This window comes from Orycteropus afer, unplaced genomic scaffold, assembly GCF_000298275.1.
Source record: "Orycteropus afer afer isolate SDZICR_OR568_19922 unplaced genomic scaffold, OryAfe1.0 scaffold00017, whole genome shotgun sequence".
NCBI lineage: Eukaryota > Metazoa > Chordata > Mammalia > Tubulidentata > Orycteropodidae > Orycteropus > Orycteropus afer.
The window spans coordinates 22,796,358-22,817,464 of NW_006921604.1; positions in this window are offsets into that span (position 1 = coordinate 22,796,358).

A 21,107-nucleotide genomic window follows, 5' to 3' on the forward strand; every position below is an offset into this window, starting at 1 on the left:
GGGATTTTCTGCTTCTAGGCCTTTTAACAGGGGGAAAAAAAAAGTCTATTTGCTTACCTGTGTACTCACATATATTTATACATACTTCTATATATAACCATCTGTATCTATATTAAGCTGAACATGAGTTCATATGGATGTCTCAGATTCTAACGCTTTACCACATGTATCATTATAGCCTTCTTCCCTTGGTTATTTGTAAATTCCCAGTCCAAATGAGAAAAATGGTTCCCACCATTAACCATCTATTAACTTAATTATTCAATTCCAGTATACATGACATATATCCTGGGTTCATAGTATATCAAAATTGTGAACCCAGATCTCTGTGGTAAGCAACTTTATTAACTAGTATATACAACTTAGGTGCAGTCTTCAGTCTTATGGAATCCATTCATTTTCATACTTACTTAGACTTGTGTCTTTACTCCCCAACACACCCCTTCAGTGAAGTTGTCAAACTTTAGGAACACAGTTCAACTATTTTCTGTATTCCATTATGGAATCCTATTATTTTATTTTTATCTTCACAATAAACCTTTGAGATGGGAATTTTCATTATTCTTGTTTTTCATATGAGGAAACTAAGTTACAGACAGTTTAACTTGTTCAAGGTTTCACAGCTAGTAAGTTTTGTTGTTAGTTGCCATGGAGCCAGCTCTGACTCATGGCGATTCTTTGTAAAACAATGACATTTTGCTTGGTCCTGAACCATGCTCTGTTTTCTCCCCTTGTTGTGGGTTTTGTGCCAGTCCAAGTCCATTTCACTGAGGATTTTCCCTCATTTAAGGTCAGATTTATATTTCCTAACTTGAAAATTGAGATTGTCTTAAAAGGTAAACCTTTATTTATTTATTTTATAAAATCCATATGTATCCCATTTAAAGACATGAACCACACCAAAACACAACCAGTACCCCCTCCCCCCTGCCCACTTCTGTCATGCCTTACATCTGAGTCTCTCACCCAAATTGAGTGATGGAAGAATTTATCTCAGAAATAGTAAGGTTTCTAATAATTTCTATACCAAATGAGCATTTGAGCAGCATGTAAAGTAGAGCAAGCTTTGAAAGCCAAATAAAACAATTTCCTACTCATGAATATGGCTGCTGTATCTCTATTCTCATCTAGAAATGACAAAGATACATCAGAAATATGATGCTTCTTATGAACTGTGAGCAAGTAGACTAAGGTATGCCTGACCCAAGCCATTGTATTTTCAATCACCTCACATGCATGCAAAACACGATGAATAAAGAAGACCAAAGAAGAATTCATGCATTTGAATTATAGTATTGGTGATGAATATTGAATATACCCTGGACTACCAGAAGAAGGAATACATCTACCTTGGGAGAAGTACAATCAGAATGCTACTTAGAAGTAAGGATGGTGAGACTTGTGTCATGTATTTGTTGTTGTTGTTGTTATGTGCCGTCGAGTCGGCCCCGACTCATAGCGACCCCTCCTTGGGTTTCCGAGGCAGTATCACTACGGAAGTAGGATTGCCCAACCTTCCTTCCGAGGAGTGGCTGGTGGGTTTGAACCGCCAGCCGTCTGGTTAGCAGGCAAGTGTCTTAGCCACTATGCTAGCAGAGCTCCCGTGTCATGTATTTAGGACATGTTATCTGGAAGGACCAGTTTTAGAGCAACATGTGAAAAAAAAAAAAAAAAAAGAAAAGAAAAAAGCATAGCATGCTTACAAAAATATATCAGCAGGAGGGCACAGTTGGCAATAAAACAAAAAATGCATTATTTGCATAAAAAGTCAATAATTTACTAAACAAAAATATATTCCAGAATTGAGGCATCCAGGTTCCACAAGGTGAAGCATTATTGTAATGACAAGTTCCTTATTTTTCTTTTTTTCCACTCAGCCTGAGAAGAGTTTTCTAGGGACACTGACTAATACTGTTAGTCCACACCTGCCATGTGCTCTGTTCTGTGAGTAATAATTAAAATCCCCGAGAAGACTGGCAGAAATAATCTGTTTATGACCTACTCATTTGGAGGCTGGTGAAGATATTAAAATTTTCCTGCAACTTGGCATGAGTCTGACAACCTGGTTTCTCTCAGAGGCACTGTTGATACCAGTGGTTTAAGATCATGTTTCTGAATTAATGCTGTTACAGAGACACTGGCTGTAACCAAATATATATTCTGGATGGAGCCAGAAGCAGGTTGAGCTAAAAGTATGAGTGTTGTAATTTATAACTTCCCAGGCTTTTCTTCTGCTGTCCAGAGAATGTCTGTGGGTGGCACAGTCAGCAGCAACAGGCTAAGCAATACAATTGGTTTTATTTATTATTTCAAGAATTTTATACAAATAAAATTTTCAAACACTACGGAGGTAGAGAAGATAGCTTAATAAATTCCAAGATAAGCATCAGTCAGTTTTGACAATTCATTTTGATAATTTTACTTGCTTTGTAACCCCTATCACATTTTCTACCCTTCCACTATGATCCTAAAGTGCTTAAAGGAGATCCCAGACATAATATCACTTTATTTATAAATATTAAAATATTTTTCTTTAACAAATGATGCTGTTTTAAAACATAAACATAACATTTTCACACAACAGCTATTAAAATGCTTTCTTACTATTATCATATATCGTCTCAGTGCACAAATTTCCAATATTTTTTTTAAATATATATTGTGATTTGGGTGAAAGTTTATAAAGAAAATTCATTTTCCATACTGCAGCCCACACACACTTTTTCTCATGACATTGACTGCAATTTCCCATAATACAACAGCTTCCCTCCTACTTCCTCCCCATAGTTACCTTTTCCCTGTGTCCTTCCCTCCCATGAACTCCTGCCCCCTGTTCTGTCTCCCTGTGCATACACAGCCTTTCTATTTTCCCATGATTGATCTCTCCAAGGAGTGTATCTACCTAATGTAAGTGTTCAGTTCATATGTCTATCTTTTGTCTGGCTGGAAGCCACAAAAGTGGGCTCAGTTCCAGACCCAAAGGGCAGCTAGGGACCACAGTCTCAGGGGTTCCATCAGGCCCTATCAGGCCATTAAACCTGTTTTGTTTTGTTTTGTTTTGTTTTATGATTTTGAGTTTTGTTTCACACCACTCTCCTGCTTTATCCAGGAACTTCTACATAGACTGTCCCCCCCTCAGAGTGGTTGACAGTGGTAGCCAGGCACCATCTAGTTCGGGTCTCATAGTCGTATAGGCTGAGGATCAAATGGTGTACCAGTCTCTTGGACTAAATGTTCCCATGTGTCTTTGGTTTTCTTCATTCTTCTTTGCTCTAGACAAGGAGAAACCTATCATTGCATCTAGATGGCCGGTTTCAAGCTTTTAAGATCCGTCATTACTTGTCAAAGTAGGATGTGGAACAATGTTTTTGTGTAGTATGTTATGCCAATTGAGCTTGATGTCCCCTGTGATCATGGTCCTGAGCTCACAGGTTCAACTACTTCTTCCCTCTGGGAAGAAGTGACTACAATCTTGTTCCTTTACAAATGCACTTGTAGACACAGCCAGCCCTATACATGGTCATGGGCATACTCCTCCCTTCATGCCAAACCAAAAACTAAACTCACTGCTGGATCCAGCTTATAGTGACCAGTCCTTGGGTTTCCAAGGCAGTATCTCTGTGGAAATAGATCACCCAATCTTCCTTCTGAGGAGGGGCTAGTGGGTTTGATCCACCAGCCTTCTGGTTAGCAGTCAAATGTCTTAGGCCCTACACCACCAGAGCTCACCCTCCTGCATAGACATACCTAATAGTTCAGCCTGTCCACCGATCTATTCACCCATAGATCAGTGTTTGCCTTTACTGACAGTGCAGTACTGTATGTGTAAAAAGGTTCATTTTTGTTGTTTGTACCTCTTATGTCTTCCTATGTCTCTCTATGCACCTCTCTGTCTTCCTCTTCCTCAATGCCACCATGTTGATCACTCACATTTGGTATACTGTCCTTCTCTTCACCCAAATCAATACTTGTCTCTACCTATCTAATAGTGCTCTCTCCCCTTCTCTCCCACCCCTGGTAACCAACAAAGAAAATTTCCTTCCATATATAAACCTTTCCTTGACTTTTTATAATAACAGACTAATACCAAATTTGTCCTTCTATGATTGGCTTATTTGACTCAGCATAATGTCCTTCAATTTCATCCATGTTATGAAGTGTTTTGCAGATTCTGTGTTATTCTTTAGGGTTGCATCATATTCCACTGTGTTTATGTGCCCTAGGTTGGTTATCCATTCTTCTGTTGATGGACACCTAGGTTGTTTCCATCTTTTTGCTATTGTAAATAGTGCTGTGATGAGCAAGGGTATGCATATATCTGTTCTTGTCCTTGCTCTCTGTGGTAGTTAAGTTTGTGTGTCAATTTGGCTGGGCCTGATTGAGTAGCTGGGTAGCTGAATGTAGTTTTTCCCCATGGGGAGATTGGTAATTAACTCCATGGTGGCATCTATTGGAGCAGCTGAGTAGCTGCTTTGAGTATGTAATCTGCTTCCCATATATAAGAAACAGCTTTGGGAATGGTCTCTAGCTTATGGCATGCTTGAACCCTGTGTGTAGCTGTGTCATTGTTCAGCAGCCTGCCATGGTCTGCCAACCTTGAGACTTTCCATGGACTTGAATTATTGACCTTCCATGTGGTTTGGTAACATCGGGACTGTGCCTTTTTACCTGTCAACCTTGGGTTTGTCAGCCTCAGCAACCAGCAGCTGTCTGAGTGAAGAAAAGCCTCTAGCTTCAGTGGGACAGGAACAGAAGGCAGAGCTGAAGCCTAAGGTTATGGGGTTTCACCCAGCCCCTAGAGCCTGGCACTTGAACTTGGACTTAAAGCTTCCAAATTGAGAATAAACTTCTGTTTGTTAAAGCCATCCTATTTGTGATATCTTTTGTTAGAGCAGCACAGAAGTAACCAGAACACTCTCACTTCTTTAGGATATATACCTACTAATGGAATGACTGGGTCAGATAGTATTTCTAATTCCAACTTCTTAAGGAATCACCATATTGCTTTCCATGGTGGTTGTATCATTTTATGGTCCCACCAGCAGAGTATGAGAGTCCCAATCTCTCATCATCTTCACCAGCATTTACTTTCCATCTCATTGAACTTTGCTATTAGTACTGAAATTTCCAATATTCTTAAAAAACACTTTTGTAGAATTAGTTTGAATTAGGATCCTGAAATGTTCCTACAGAGCACTGGTTGGCATGTCTCTTAAGTCTTTTTTTTTTTTTTTCCTGTGATGCTTACTCCTCCAACTCCTTCCCTCTTTTTTATTTTTTTTCTCCTGTGCCACATATTAGTGGATGAAAACCAGATGATTTAAAATAGAATAGAACTTCCCACATACGGCATTAACTGACTATACCTGTGTGGTGTTGTAGCTGAATCTAGAGACTTGATGAGAATTAGGCACTTTCTTATTTGTTTTCAGCAAAACTGTATCTCAAGTGGGTCTTTGTACTTCCTTTTGCTTTAAAACAGGAGGGACACAATATGCAACTGTTTTACCTTTACCAGTGTGTGTTGGAGCAGTGGGTTCAAATGTTGTCAACCTAGTCAAACATTGTAAAGTTTCTTTTAAACTTTTCACTTAACAGTTGTAACAATTATGGGTGGTTATTGCATAGATCCATCATCTCAATTAAAGCAAAAGAAAACAAAATTGTCATCAAGTTGATTACAATTCATGGAGTCCACTTGTATGAACAGTACAACTGCTCGATAAGGGTTTCAGAGTTTTAAACTTTTGAAAGTAGATAAAAAAAAGAAAAAAGAAAAACACAGCCCACTGCTGTTAAGTTGATTCGATTCATAGAGAAGCCTCCTTGGGTTTCTGAGGTGGTATCTCTACAGAAGTAGATTACCCAATCTTCCTTCTTAGGAGTGTCTGGTGGGTTTGAACTTCTAGCCTTCTGGTTAGCAGTCAAATGCCTTAGGCACTATGCCACACTAGGCCTTTATTCCAAGAAGCCTATGAATGGGTTTGAACTACTAATCTTGCTGTCAGTAGTCGATCACTAACTGTTTGCCCACACAGGGACTCTGAATATCTCTTTGTTGCCAGGTGCTTTTCAGTCAGTTCTGACTGAAGAGACCTTAAGTATAATAGAATGAAACACTGCCTGCTCTTGTGCCATCCTCACAATCTTTGTCGACCTTGAGCCCATTATTGCGGTTACCAAGTTAATCCATCTTGTTGAAGGTTTTCCCCTTTTTCACTGACCCTCTGTTTTACCATACATGATATCCTCCTCCAGAGACTGGCCCCTTATGATAATATGATCAAAGTGCTTGAGATGAAGTCTGGCCATTCCCTCTTCTAAGGAGCATTCAGCTGTATTCATTCCAACACTGAGTAGTTCATTTTTCTGGCAATCCATGGTATTGTCAGTATTCTTTACCACCACCACAATTCAAATACATCAATTCTTTGTGGACTTCCTTATTCATTGCTCTACTTTCTCATGCATATAAGGATATTTAAAATACCATGGCTTGCATCATGACATCTTAGCCTTCAAAGTGATATCTTGCTCTTTGACACTTTGTTGTTGTTGTTATGTGCCATCAAGTTGGACTCGACTCATAGCGAACCCTCCTAGATTTGTCCAGTGCAATAAATGCATCCTTTGATTTCTTGACTGCTGCTTCCCTGGGCATGGATCCAAGCAAAATGAAGTCCTGGGCAACTTCAGTCTTTTCTTCATTTATCGTGATGTTGGTTATTGGTTCAGTTTTGAAGATTATTGTTTTCTTTGTGTTGAGGTGTAATCCATACTGAAAGCTGTATATTGCTTCATCAGTAAGTGCTTCAAGTCTTCTTCACTTTCAGCAAGCAAGGTTGTTCGTCTGCATATCACAAGTTGTTAATGACTCTTCCTCCAATCTGGATGCTGCATTCTTCTTCATATAGTCCAGCTTTGCCGAGTATTTACTCAGCATGCAGATTGAATAAGTATGGTGAAAGGATACAACCTGGACATACACCTTTCCTGATTTTAAATCATGCAGTATCCTCTTATTCTGTTCAAACAACTGCCTCTTGGTCTGTATACAGTTTCCTTAAGAGCATAATTAAGTGTTCTGGAATTCCCATTCTTCATAGTTTATCTATCTATAATTTGATATGATCCACATAGTTGAACACCTTTGTCCAGTCAATAAAACACAGGTAAATATCTTTCTGGTATTCTCTCCTTTTAGCCAAGATCCATATCACATCAGCAATGATATCCTTCTTCTGAATCTGTCAATATACTACTGCAATAATTTCTGCATTCTACTGTATCACCATTCTTTGGAATGGGCACAAATATAGATCTCTTCCATTTGGTTAGCCAGGTAACTGCCTTCCAAATATCTTGGCATAAATGAGTGAGTGCTTCCAGTGCTGCACCCATTTTTTGAAACTTCTCAATGGGTATGTTGTCATTCCCTGAAACTTTGTTTTTCATAAATTGCTTCAGTGACATTTGGGCTTTGTGACAGTTAAGTGGTGTGTCACTTTGGCTGGGCCTGATTTTGAGTGGCTGGATAGCTGAGTGTAGTTATTCCCCATGAAGAGATTGGTAATCAACTCCATGGTAGAATCTATTGTGAGCAGCTGAGTAGCTGCCTTAAGGATGTGTGCTTTCAGTTTTTAAGAAGAAGCTTTGAGAAAAAGCTCTCTGATTTTTTGGCACTCTTGGGTCATCCATGTAGCCTAGTCTTCATTCAGCAGCCTGCCATGTTTCCTGCCAATCTTAAGACTGTCTCTGGGTTTGAACTAGTGTCCTACCATGTTGTTTGGTAATCTTAGGACTGTGCCATTTTATTTGTCAGTGTTGGGTTTGTCAGCCTCACACCAGCTGCCTGAGCTAAGAGACACCTCCAGCTTCAGTGAGCCAGGAGCAAGAGGCAGGACTGAAGCCCAAGGTCCAGGGGCTTTTACGCAGACACTAGAACTGGCATTTTTAACTCAGGTTTCTAGCCTCTTAAACTGTAAGAGAATAAATCCCTGTTTATTCAAGCCATCTCATCTGTAGTATATCTGTTAGAGCAGCATGAAGTAACCAAAACAGACTTCTTCCTTCAATACCATCAGGAGATATCTTATCTCTTGAAATGGCTGAATGTTGATCAATTCTTTTTGGTACAGTAACTGTGTATTCCTTCCCATCTTCTTTTGATTGTCTCATTAGGTATTAGAAAATGGTGATGTTCTATTTCAGTCACTCCTTCTTTACTTAATAATTAGAATTCTTCTACAAATATTTTTCCACCATCAACTTTAAATACACATGAATATGTTGTATGGGATATGTAGGATAAATGCTTGATTGTTCCCTTTTCTTTGCCAATTTTCAAAATAATGAGCTGATATTTTAGCACTTTTTATAGTGACCAATGAATATTTTTTAGATCATTAGTAGTACATACGTATTTATGTATGTTATATATTTTAATCAACTAAAGACAAGTTTCATTTTGATGCTCAAAATAGCTCATTTTGATAGCTGGAAGCTCCCTCAAGCTGAGTTCCTGATATAACCCCACTAATATTTGATAACGTTCTCTTTTTTGGCTGCACAAGATGTTATGGGCTTATCTTGTATATTTCTGTACTCAAAGTTGGAGCCTGATTCCTTTCAGTGAAAAATAGTTTTCTGAGGCCATATTTGTATGCAAGGGTGACTAAATGTTACTATTTAAACATTTAAAAAATATTTTAGTTGATATTTGTTCATATAAGCATAAATATGAATTTCAAAATAATCACATCAATATTATTAATAACTGTAATTACTAAGTGTAGTTTACATTTTCTGTGTATATGTATGTTTTGTCCTTAGAATATTTCCTAGTGTGAACATGCTGTAAAATTATTAAATAGTTATGTCACTAACTTGATAGTATAAATTAGTTAGGTATATTACTTGGTTAGTTAGTATAACTTGTTGGATAACTTGTTAAGATAATTTGTTTCATTTAATTTCAAATTATTATGGGGGTGGGAGAAAGAACTCATATTTTTCAGGCAATCTCTGTTACCAAACACACATTCCTTTAAAAGGAGGTTCCTTTGATCAATTGCATCCTGGGTTTAAGCAATTTCCCAAGTTTTCCCTAAAAGTAGTACTTTCCTCATCACCTTATTCCTCTCAAGGATCACCTGGATGCATGAGGCAAGGCTAGGAAGAGTGAACTCTTATTATAGGTTCATTTTCTTATACTGTTCTTTCATCATTTACATTGTTGGCACTCTTCTTTGGTCTCCTTGTTTCCCTTGCTCTGCCAGTAAATATTTACTGGCCAGAAGCTGGAACATGTATATGAGAACATGTTTTCAACTTTCTCCTTCTTGCCCATTTCCCCTCAACTTACTGTCTAAAAAGCTCAAGTCCTTCTGTTTTCTTGCTCTCAACAAAAGTATTATACATTTCAATTGAGACCCAATGCTGAAACTTTTCTCTCCAGGGCCAAGTGGCATCTAGTTTGCTATCTATTGTTATAGTTCCCTTTCAGATTCTTCTCTGACTACTGTACTTCACAGAGGCCAAAGGCCATTTTTGCTTCTGTGCTATTGAGGGTAGACAACTTCTGGGCCTCTGAATTCACCCTGAAAATAACTTACGTAGCTGAAAAGGGATGTTGTTAGGTACAGTTGAGTTGGCTGTGACTCATAGCTACCCTACGTACAACGGGACGAACCACTGCCCAGTCCTGCAGCATTCTCACAATCCTTGCTGGATTTGAGCCCATTGTTATAGCCACTGTGTCAATTATCTCGTTGAGGGTCTTTCTCTTTTTCTCTCACCCTCTTCTGAAAAGAGACAGAGCATAGCAAATGGCTGGATACTGTACAGAGATTGCTATGGAGGTCATTTTATTTAAAACATTTATAATTTCTTAGGCATATTTGCAGAACATAGCAATGTTGTTGTTTTTGTTATTTGCCATCAAGTCGGCCCCGACTCATAGCAACTCCTCCTTGGGTTTCTAAGGCAGTATCACTACGGACATAGGAATGCCCAACCTCCCTTCCGAGGAGTGGCTGGTGGGTTTGAACCGCCAGCCTTCTGGTTAGCAGTCAAGTGCCTTAGGCACTATGCTACCAAAACATAGCAATTGTGGGTGATAAATAGTTCCTAGACAAACACTCAAATTTTGCATGATTCATATCACAGGAAAATAACTTTGCTAGCTGAGTAGTAACCAGTTTATACTACATATTGTTTTGATTGGCCGTAGGTAGGGGCATTTGTCATTTGTTATCTTTAGACCCTTACCTCCCTCCATCCCTGCTCTAGAAATATATTTCAGCAAAGAGCTGTCCAGTTAAATGGATGGTGTTTTTCTGTGTTAAAGTTATGGCTCAATTACAATCAATCTTTTGCTATCAGCTTCCAGTGCCTGTATATAATTAATATAAACAAAGTAGTGAACCATCATTTCTTATGCCACCTTGTTTTATGCTGGAAAAAATTAAATCAATGCCCACTTTATAAGTAATTGGCTCCAGCATATGATCTTAGATTGTCCAGGTAGACATAACAGGAAAGAGAATTATTCCTTTGGGCATAATTTGTTCCAGTTTTGTAGGTTTATAAGTGACATTCACCTTGTTTAAATTAACAACTCAGATCATTTATTTTTCTGCTATGCCACAATTGCTAGTATGTTAATTGAGCTGAGGGACTCAAACCCACAGAGGTCAGCTTCTAATAGTTCCACATACAGTATAGAAAAATGGTGTAGCGGCCAAGTGAGCTTTGTCATTTGAGAATGATCAGGACAAATAAAGTGAGTATTTGATTATTCTCAGCCAAGTATGACTCCTGAACCATTTTGGATTATTGCATAACAGTAGCATCTATGTCTTGCTACACATTTATCACAACAAATCATTAAAGCATGGTCTTGTGGATTATTTGCCCATTAAACTAAAACAATACTGTATTAAACCAACTGAACACATTTCTCTTATGACAACAAATAATTATTCAATTAAAACAAAATGGCTCACAGAAGCAACTTGTTAGCATTTAGATACTTAGCCTCCTAGACCACATGTGTTGTGAAGGTGACCTGTGTACCACTTATGGCCCATGGCCTAAAAGGTTTACTGAGGGAACTGAACCCAAATTTGTCAGCTAAAAACTGTATTAAGCAATCTTTTACTTGGTCAGATAAGCATCTGTTTTTCCAGATTAATGTCTTAAACATATTAAAATCTGAGAAACACATTAGCTGCTTTGCAGAAATTTCAATAAGTGCCCAAAGGATTATCACAGATCTATAGAGGGCATTATTATGTATATTCATTTGCTTGCCCTGAAAAAGACTGAGCCTTACTGTAAATCTTTATAAAAAAAAAAATAGCAGAGTTAGTTTATTTTGGCAAAGCTCCAGATTGTTTGATAATAGGTGTCACCTTGATACTTCATTCTGAGAGTTCTTCTCTAAATATATTTCCTCCTGAATTTAAATTGCTCATATATTCAGTGTGATTATATTTATGCCTCTTTAAGAACAGCAGAGTATTTAATGCCATGAAATTAAACAATGCAATATTAGTTCAATTATATGAAAATGGAAGTCAATTGAAAAACTACCATCAAATTTTAACATGCAAGTTAGTGTGCTAGCTTTCCTCACATATAAGTGTGGTGTAGTAAATTACCTGGTATGGGTTTTCTAGCTATAAATCTTCATAAACTCTGTGGTGGAATTTTCTGTGAGCAACTGAGGAGCTCCTGATTGTAAAAGTTATCCACCTGGGGTATTTCTGTTGGGCATGGCACAAAGCAATGTTCTGGGAACAGAACAGGTGCTTAGAATTTTGATGTTATGATTGGCTAGTTTGGCCACTCTGCCAGGCTCAAAAGGAGGTCTCCTAGAAGCAGAAATCTAACTACTGGCTGCAAATGATGTACTGCTGAGAGAAACCTGCTCCCAAGAGAAACGAGTTCCTGAGAAACACTTGCTCCTGAGAGACACGCGCTGCTGGGAAAGAGACACAAGAGGTATGTATTGCTGAGAGAGACACCGAGGGACACACACTGCTGGGAGAGAGTCTGTGAGAGACTGTTGGAGGAGAGATGGTGGACTGAGAGAGACTGAGCATTTTTCCTGAACTTGAATTGTAACCTGGTACTTACCCCAAAAAAATGTAATCTGTGAGTTCTGTGTGGCCACTGCAGTGAATTATCAAACCCTGTAGAAAGTTGGTGAGTGCTGCAGGAGGAATGGTTGGTGTTAGGACTGGTGAAAGGGCTGGAGGGAGGCAGCATGCCTGGCCTTGCAGGAATAGGCCTTGGGCTAATGATGGTGATTCTGTCTTCCTCTTGTGAGGTTAGAGGAGGTCAGAAGATGTGGCCTCCTTGCCCTTTCAGCAGTTGGTGTCAGAAGCAGTGGGATTCGTTTGCAGTGGCTCCAGATTCACAGAAGCATGAGACTTTGTAAAAGAAACACGGAAGGGGTCTGGGAAGTGAAACTTTGGATTCTTAGACGTTTACTTCATTTGGTGTTACCTCTTAAAGGAGATAATTGATCCAGAGGCTAGGGCTTTTGGTTACACTCAGCCAAAGGCCCAAGGCCATATGCATAGAATGGGAAGGTAATCAAGGTGAAGAGATAAACCTGGAATGTCTTAAAAAGAACTATGTGTTTTAGATTATGTATTTATATTAATATACTATATGTATTGAATGTTCTCTTACCTTCTTGTACATTAGAAATGATTATAGGATATATGGATAGCAAAGAGTGTGTAAGTCTGCCTTCAGCTGATACTTGATTGGATATGTTTAAAAGAGAAAATAGAATTTGCCCAGCAGAAACACAGGCTTTTGTTTTAAGCCCTGTGTGTAGAGTACTAGGGGTTTAGGTAGAAAACCTGAGCCCTGCCCAATACTACTGAGGGAAAAGAAGATTTGCATTTGAAGAGAGAACCTGAAGAGAAAAAAATGACTGTTTTGCTTTTTGAATTTTGAGCAAGCAGATAGGCTTTGGGTGCATCAAGGCAGAAAAGACATGTTCCATGAGAGGAAACCCCTTCCAGGACTGAAAGTTAAGGGAAGCCAGTGAGCAGTAGGTTTGTATGCTGCTTGCTTGTGACCACCTGGGTCCACTTGAGTGGAAATGGGGGTAGTGCAACAAAGAAGAAATGGGCTGAATTAGGTACTCTTTGACCTAGGCCACAGAGGCTAGGGATGAGAGGAAGGGGTGACTGATCTGAAATGCAAGCAGTTGTGAGCCTACAGGCATTGAAATAGTCTCTGAAGACTGAGGATGTGAGAGAAGGTGCTGGCTGGTCTGAAGTGAAGGGAAGAGTGACTCCCGAACTTGGCAGCTTGTACCCATGACCTAGCTAAGAGGGCTAGGGCTGAGCTGACCAGAACCCAACCAAGCAAAGAGGAAAGTGTTTGACACTGAGCTGGTGTCAAGTTGCTTCAATTTGATGACTTGCACTGGGCTGAACTTTGCTTGTTTATGGATGCAGATGCCCAAAGTTTCAAGCAGAACAGAAGATTCTTCAGAGAGAAAGGACCATGCTTGTCTCCTCAGAGTACTAGTCTGATAGTGATGGGCAAATTAGAAATTGGCTATCTAAAATGGAGGGAGATAAAGGCATGAAGTGGCTGGTTTACACGCTTTCATGGGTGTGGTTATTCTTAAACTGATGGTGAAGGGGATGTGAATTTTTGAAGTGTATAACGGATGGGATAATGGCTAGAAAAGCCAGGAGATGGCCTGAGGTGTAGTAAACTACTTGGTATGGGTTTTCTAGCCATAAGTTTTTGTAAACTCTGTGGTGGAATTTTCTGTGAGCAACTGAGGAGCTCCTGATTGTAAAAGTTATCCACCTGGGGTATTTCTGTTGGGTGTGGCACAAAGCAATGTTCTGAGAAGTTTGCTCTCTCTCAGGTGCTTAGAATTGTGATGTTATGATTGACTAGTTTGGCCACTCTGCCAGGCTCAAAAGGTGACCACCTAAAGGCAGAAGTTTCTCTAACTATTGGCTGCAAATTATGTACTGCTGAGAGAAACCTGCTCCTGAGAGAAACAGACACCTGAGAGACATGCATTGCTGGCAAAGAGACACAAGAGGCATGCATAGCTGACAGAGATACCAAGGGACACTCACTGCTGGGAGAGAGACTGTGAGAGACTGTTGGTGGAGAGATGGCAGGCTGAGAGAGACTGAACATTTTTCCTGAACTTGAATTATATCCTGGTGCTTCCCAAATAAACCCCATAGTCTGTGAGTTCTGTGTGGCCACTGCAGTGAATTATGGATACCAGCAAAAAGGTGGTGAGGGCTCTGGGAGGAACGGTTGGTGTCAGGGTTGGTGAAAGGGCTGGAGGGAGGCAGCATGTCTGGCCTCTCAGGAATAGGCCTTGGGCTACTGATGGTGATTCTGTCTGCCTCTTGTGCAGTTAGAGGAGGTCTGAAGATGTGGGCTCCTTGCCTCTTTAGCAATTAGAGTATACATAAATTAAGAAAATAATGTATCTCATAATTTGAAGTTGGGCAAAAACATGGACAAAAGGTTTTACATAATAAATCCAAGTAGTCAACAATCATACAAGAAGGGTTTAGCCTTGTTGGAAACCAGGAAAATGCTTATAGCGACCCTCCTTGGGTTTCTGAGGCAGTATCACTATGAAAGTAGATTGCCCCATCTTCCTTCCGAGGAGTGGCTGGTGGGTTTGAACCATTAGGCTTATGGTTAGCAGTCAAGTGCCTTAGGCACTATGTTACCAGAGCTCCTAATTAAATAATAAGAATCAATTATTTCTTTGTAAGATCCCAACAATGAAAAGGAATGGGAAGCCACTGGGAGAAGGCTTTGAGAATGCACATATGCTCCAACACTGTTGGTGGAATGGAGTGGGAAAGCTCATCCAGAAAGTGAACTGTCAATATATATTTAAAACTGAATTAGTAGATGCTCTCTTCATCCACCAAGTATCCATTCAACAAACACACAAAGTGTATATAAAATATTATTTATCAGCATGTTTTGAAAGGAGGGAAAATAAAAAGAATCAAGTAACATTTCCAATAGGCAGCTATTAAAATGAACTTATGGAAATAATATATTTATTGACATGAAAAAATGTTGATTGTACATTTTACTGAAAATAGTAAGTTACAAAATAGCTTAAAAGCATAAAAACATTTTACAATGAGTTGTAATATCAAGAATATTAAAAATTCCAAATGAGTATACACTAGGTCATTTGTGACAAACTCCAAATAATTAAAAGCTCTGGTGGCATGGTAGTTAAGGTGTTTGACTACTAACCAAAGGGTCAGTGGTTCAAACCCACTAGCTGCTCTGCAGAAGAAAGATGGAGCAGTCTGCTTCCACAATGATTTATAGCCTTGGAAACCCAATGGGGGTCACCATGAGACAAAATCTACTCTAACGGCAGTAATTTTTGTTTTTAAGGTCATTTGTAACAAATACCAAATAGTAGGCTTAGGGGTAGACTTTTTTTTTTCTTTCTCCACTTGAGTTGTCTTTATCTCTCCCTACCTTTGATAAATAAGTATTACTTTGACAGTACAATAATAAAAGTTACATGTATTAAAAACAGAATGCACACATCTAAATGAGCATTGTGTCTTATTGTCACCTTCAAAAACTATAAAAATCTAATGATTGATATAGAACTATTTCCTGCCTTCATCCTGAAAAATAATCAGTTTTTCATTCATCTGGATAAAATGGCATATTGTATTTCTTATTTCCTATGTTTTCTTTCTTGCGAGAAGCTCTTATCCCCCAGAGGAACCTGTTAACACAACTGTCCTTGAGGCGAGGCTATAAAGAATTTAAAACATATTTTAAACCTGATTAAGAATAATGAATTTTAATGATAAAATCATGAATAAAATCCCTTTGAGTTAATATGCTGTTTTTGTCATAAGTGTAAGTGTACAGCCATTTAAGATTCATTTTGAAGTATGCCACACATTTGTTTGAATTTAAAGAATGAATATGAAGAATGTAACTTCAACTCAATTCCAAAGAACACACACACACATATATATTCATTGTTATCTCTATTTGGATCCAAAGGGTTTTGAAACTACTCTAATAGTAATTCAACCTCAGAAAACTAGACAACATAGCAAACCAATCTTGAGCACTTCTGTTTTGGATAAAATATGAACAGACCAGTGTTATCTACCATTTGTTGACCATATTCTCCCCATATCATTCCCTTTATATCCATAATCTTTTTTAATCCTCATGATGACCCTAAGAGGTAAGTAGTGTGGTCCTTACATACTAAGGCTCAGAGAATTCCAGTGACTTGCTCAATTTCACTTTCTATTAAGTGGCAGAACCCAACGCTGTCTGATTACAGAGTTCTTGCTCTTCACACTAGATTAAGCTGCTAGTGATGAGGAAAATGCAATTTAAAAAGCCTCTAATCTGCTATTTGCATCTTTGTTGTGGAGGTAAATCACTTTTTTCTTCTTTGTAAAGGAAAAATGTCTGCCTTATTTTAAAGTTAAAAGTGTCCATGAGTAAATGACAAAGTAGGCACCTTGCACAAATGTATTCAAATTTTAAATGTTGCTATTTTCTCAGGAAAGACCCAAGATCAGTCAATTATTTATTACATACACAACATTCTACTGATACCTATAATCAAGATAATTATTTGTTACATACACAAAATTGTATTGCTATCTATAATGGAGGCAAAAAAAAATTTCAGCAAGCTGACAAATATTATATATTGTGGTAAGAAGATCCTCTGGGGTCCTATAGAGCACTCTAAATGTACCTCTATTATTTTACTTAAAAGATCTTGAATGATAATGATATTAGACAGTAAATTAGGGAAAGATAAGGCTTCTCAGTTGGCTCACTTTTGTATGCCCAATGATATTCAGTTTAATGCTCTTCCTAAAGATGAGAATTAAGATAGTTCCAAAAAGTTAGGTATCATCCAGAAGATATATAGAGCAGAGGAAAATTTCTCACACTATGCAGCAGTGGGAACAAAAGTCCTTTAGTGGGAAGTTGAAAGGCATTTCAGGGAAGCATGGATAAATCTGTCTGGTGGAAGCTGTGTATCATTTGGGATAATTGCAGATTTATGGCCACAACCCACAATGTCCATTAATACATGCTGTGCATAGAAGTGTAAACACTGTGATCATTACAGGCAATCTTTGAGATATAACCAGTATCAGTGAACAATTTCAATAGGGAAACCTGTTCAATCAAGTTTTTCTCATTGAGGAATTAAAAAAAAAAAAAAAAAATCAATATTGATTTTAGATAAACCTCCCAAAGAAAATTAGAGATTTTTGGAAGGTAACCTGAGCATATCACTGTATTGGTATACAGACCTTTTAAGTACATCCTGTGTGGTTGATTTTAAAGAAGAAAATTGTGAAATATGGGGTATATCATTTGGAAACATCATAACAAAACAATGGACCCACTTAAACATGTGTCTGAACATCTGTTGTGTACCATGGACATATATTCCATATATCACCTCTGGTCCAAACAAGAGAGAGGCTCTAAAGCACCCCTGTTAACGAATATAATTATAGTATTCAGAGAGATTGCTCCTTTATTTACTACTTATTTTTTTCTTCTTTAAAAGGGATCTGAATGAGCTCTAGTGGTGTAGTGACCAAGGCATTTGACTGCTAACCAGAAGGTTGGCTGTTCAAGCCCACCAGCCACTCCAAGCAAGAAAGACTGGGTAATCTACTTCCGTAAAGATTTATCACCTCAGAAACCCAAAGGGGGTCGCTATGAGTTGGAATTAACTCAATGGCTGTGAGTTTGTTTTTTTGGTTTTGGTAGTTACTCAGGTTGGAAGCACTGAACATTACACTGCCTTTTAGCCCTAATAGAATGATTGATCTTAAGTCATGTTGATTTTTTCATTCAGCATATATTTATTGAATTGACACTTATCAGCATGATCCATCTATCAGGGATACATCATAACTTTTGTGGGCCCTAGACACACATGAGCCCCTCTCTCTTTAAGAAAATATAATATGATAATATAATATAAAAAATGTATATTTATATTTACATATATATAATATAAATATTTATAACTATGTTGGTATAAGATTAAATGTAATGCAGTCTGCATTCCTTATTACATATTTATTCCAAAATCAAACTCACTATCATCAAGTTGATTCTGACTCATAGTGATCTCCATTTGATTTCTAAGGCAGAAATCTTTACTGAAGTAGATTGCCCCATCTTCCTTCCACACAGCAGCTGGTGGGTTTGAACCAACAACCTTCTGATTAACAGTCAAATGCCTTAGGCACTCCATCACCAGAAATCCTTATGTTGTTGTTGTTGTTACGTGCCATCGAGTGGGACCCGAATCATAGCGACCTCTCCTTGGGTTTCTGAGGCAGTGTCACTAATGAAGTAGATATTCATTAATGTTATATAGGATTTTTTTTTCTGATTCTAAATAAATTAAAATATTTTTATGATCCCCTAAGTATCATGCCTTTTGTGCCCAATGGACCTGTCCCTGGCCACATCATCTTGCTTGCCTGCTTAGGATATGGTCTCTTCTGCACTCAGGAAATATATGGTAATACTTAAATACAGATGCATTATTTCTTGTGTCTAATAAATATTTAATTGAACAACTAGGTCATATGAAATTTGAATGGAGTCTTTCTCTTCAGTTTTTGGGACTACTTCCTTCTGTTGAACTAATTGCACTCCTTATGGACGCAGGTTTGGTAAAGATCAAATCAGGGTTAGTATTAGACCATTTGCTCTCACTTCTTTTGTAGGCAGTTCAGAGAGATAAAAATAGGGAACACACCCTTGTGATATCCCTTTGAATTCAGTCTTATTTCCCAACCTGGACAGATAGCAGGGTCAAGACACAGAAATGACCATTTTCTGGGGGACTCATTTAGACTCCTTCAATTCACAGGAAGTTGATGCATAAAACAAACTATTGCATAGAATAGAGTCAATTTTCACAGCGAAGTCTATCTAGAACACTTTCCCTTATAGGAAAACTGGGGAAACCCGATTGTAAGTGGATGTTTGCTTTGAGAATGAGCATGCAGTCAGAACAAAAGGAGTGAGCTAATAGTTTTAATGGAGAACTTGTTATACCTGTCTTTACACTAATCCCTATGATTATGCCCCTGGGCCTCAGAGTTAAGTTCATGTGGTGGGCATCTGCACCTCTGGATTGCATTGGATAGAAGAATGTCAAATTTGCTTAGCTGATTTCATCTTCATGCATTTCCAAGCTGACAACTTTCATATAGTAATCATTGACTTGACTACAGTCAAACATTCAAACACTTTCTTTGGTTATCTTTTCCTTAATAGGTTACCTCTCAGAGTTCTTCAAGAGGGCTACTGCAAAAGTGGCCTGGAGGCAACAGCTTCTGACCTCCTCTAACTACACAAGAGGAGAACACAATCACCATCAACAGCCCAAGGCCTGTTTTTATGAGGCAGACATGTCGCCACCCTCCAGCCTTCTTACTAACCTTGACACCAACTGTCCCTCTCATGGCACCCACCACCTCTCTGCTGGGTTTCATAATTCGCTCCAGTGGCCACACAGAACTCACAGATTATGGGGTTTATTAGGGAAATAACAGGCTACAATTCAAGTTCAGGAACATGCTCAGGATACAGTTTTTTGATCAGGACAGTCTCCCCTCTGCTATGCCTTAGACAAGCCTCTCTGGCCCTTGGCCTCTTGGCCTGTCCTCTGCCTCCGTGGGCCAGGAAAGCCTGCCACTCTGTCTCATGCCTCCTGGTTCCACTGCCACTGTCTGTCAGCTGGGAGTCCCTCTCAGCCACATCTCTCTCTCGCACTCAGCAGCGTGTCTCTCTCAGCTGACAGTCAGAGATTCCTTCTGCTTCTAGGAGGGCTCGTTTTGAGCCTGGCAGAGTGGCAAAACCAACCAATCAGTGCAACATCCAAGTTCTACACACCTGAGAGAGAGTGAACTTTCCCAGAAAATTACTTCTTGCTGCCGCAGGTAGATGACTCTAACAAGCAGCTGCTCAGTTGCTCACTGAAAAGTGGGAATTACAAAGACTATGGCTAGAAAAGCCATACCATGTAATAATTCACTACACCAGAGTTACATTATACCGAATGTTCCTCCCAAAGATTCTCACAAAGACTTTCATGAGAACACATCTGTGACCAAAATAACTTGAGTTAATTGGGGATAGATATCCCCTAACCTTACACAGTTGCTCAAGTATGAAGCTCTGTATACCTTATATAGGACAATTGAGAGCCCATGTAATGAATTACATGAATGAATTAGTGTATCTATTGTCTGATCTAGTCAGACAAGCATAATCTCTTCCATGAAATAAGTCCTTATGATGTATCAGATGCTGTGTGAAGCACTTTATACTCTGTATGCCATTTACCATAATAATAATCTTATCATGAAAGAATTTACTGATGAGGAAACAGAGGCTCAGAGAGATGAAATAATTTAACCAAGTTAATAGAGGATGTGTCAGAGCAAAAATATGTGTACATGGTGACAAGTAGAGACAATATCATATTTGATGAGGATGCAGAGAAAGTGGATCTCTCAAATATTGCAAGTGGGAATATAAAATGATAAAGTCACTCTAGAAAATATTTTGGCAGTTTTTTATAATACTATACATGTATTTACTAACAAACAAACAAAAAACTTGATGTCACCCAGTCAATTCTGACTCATAGAGACTCTACAGCATAAGTGGAACTGCCCTATGTTTCCAAGGCTGTAATCTTTATGGTAGCTTGATTGATGGTGCACCTTGGGAGTTTAATGGCATCTCAAATGGAAACTTTACCATTTGGCCCAGCTCAAACCTAAGGGTCACTTTAGATTCCTTTTTCCCCTCATTCCTATTAGCCAATATATCAGCCATATCTCAAAGTTAAGTCCTGACTGCTACTACGTTTTAGCATTTCTAATGTTATAATTATCCTTCAAGCCATTATAATGTCTAGTTATAGGAAAATGCTACTTTTCCTGGCTCTCACATACTGGGTTTATTTGCTCCAGAGTAGCTTGAGGGATTTTTTTCTCTACATGTAGGATATA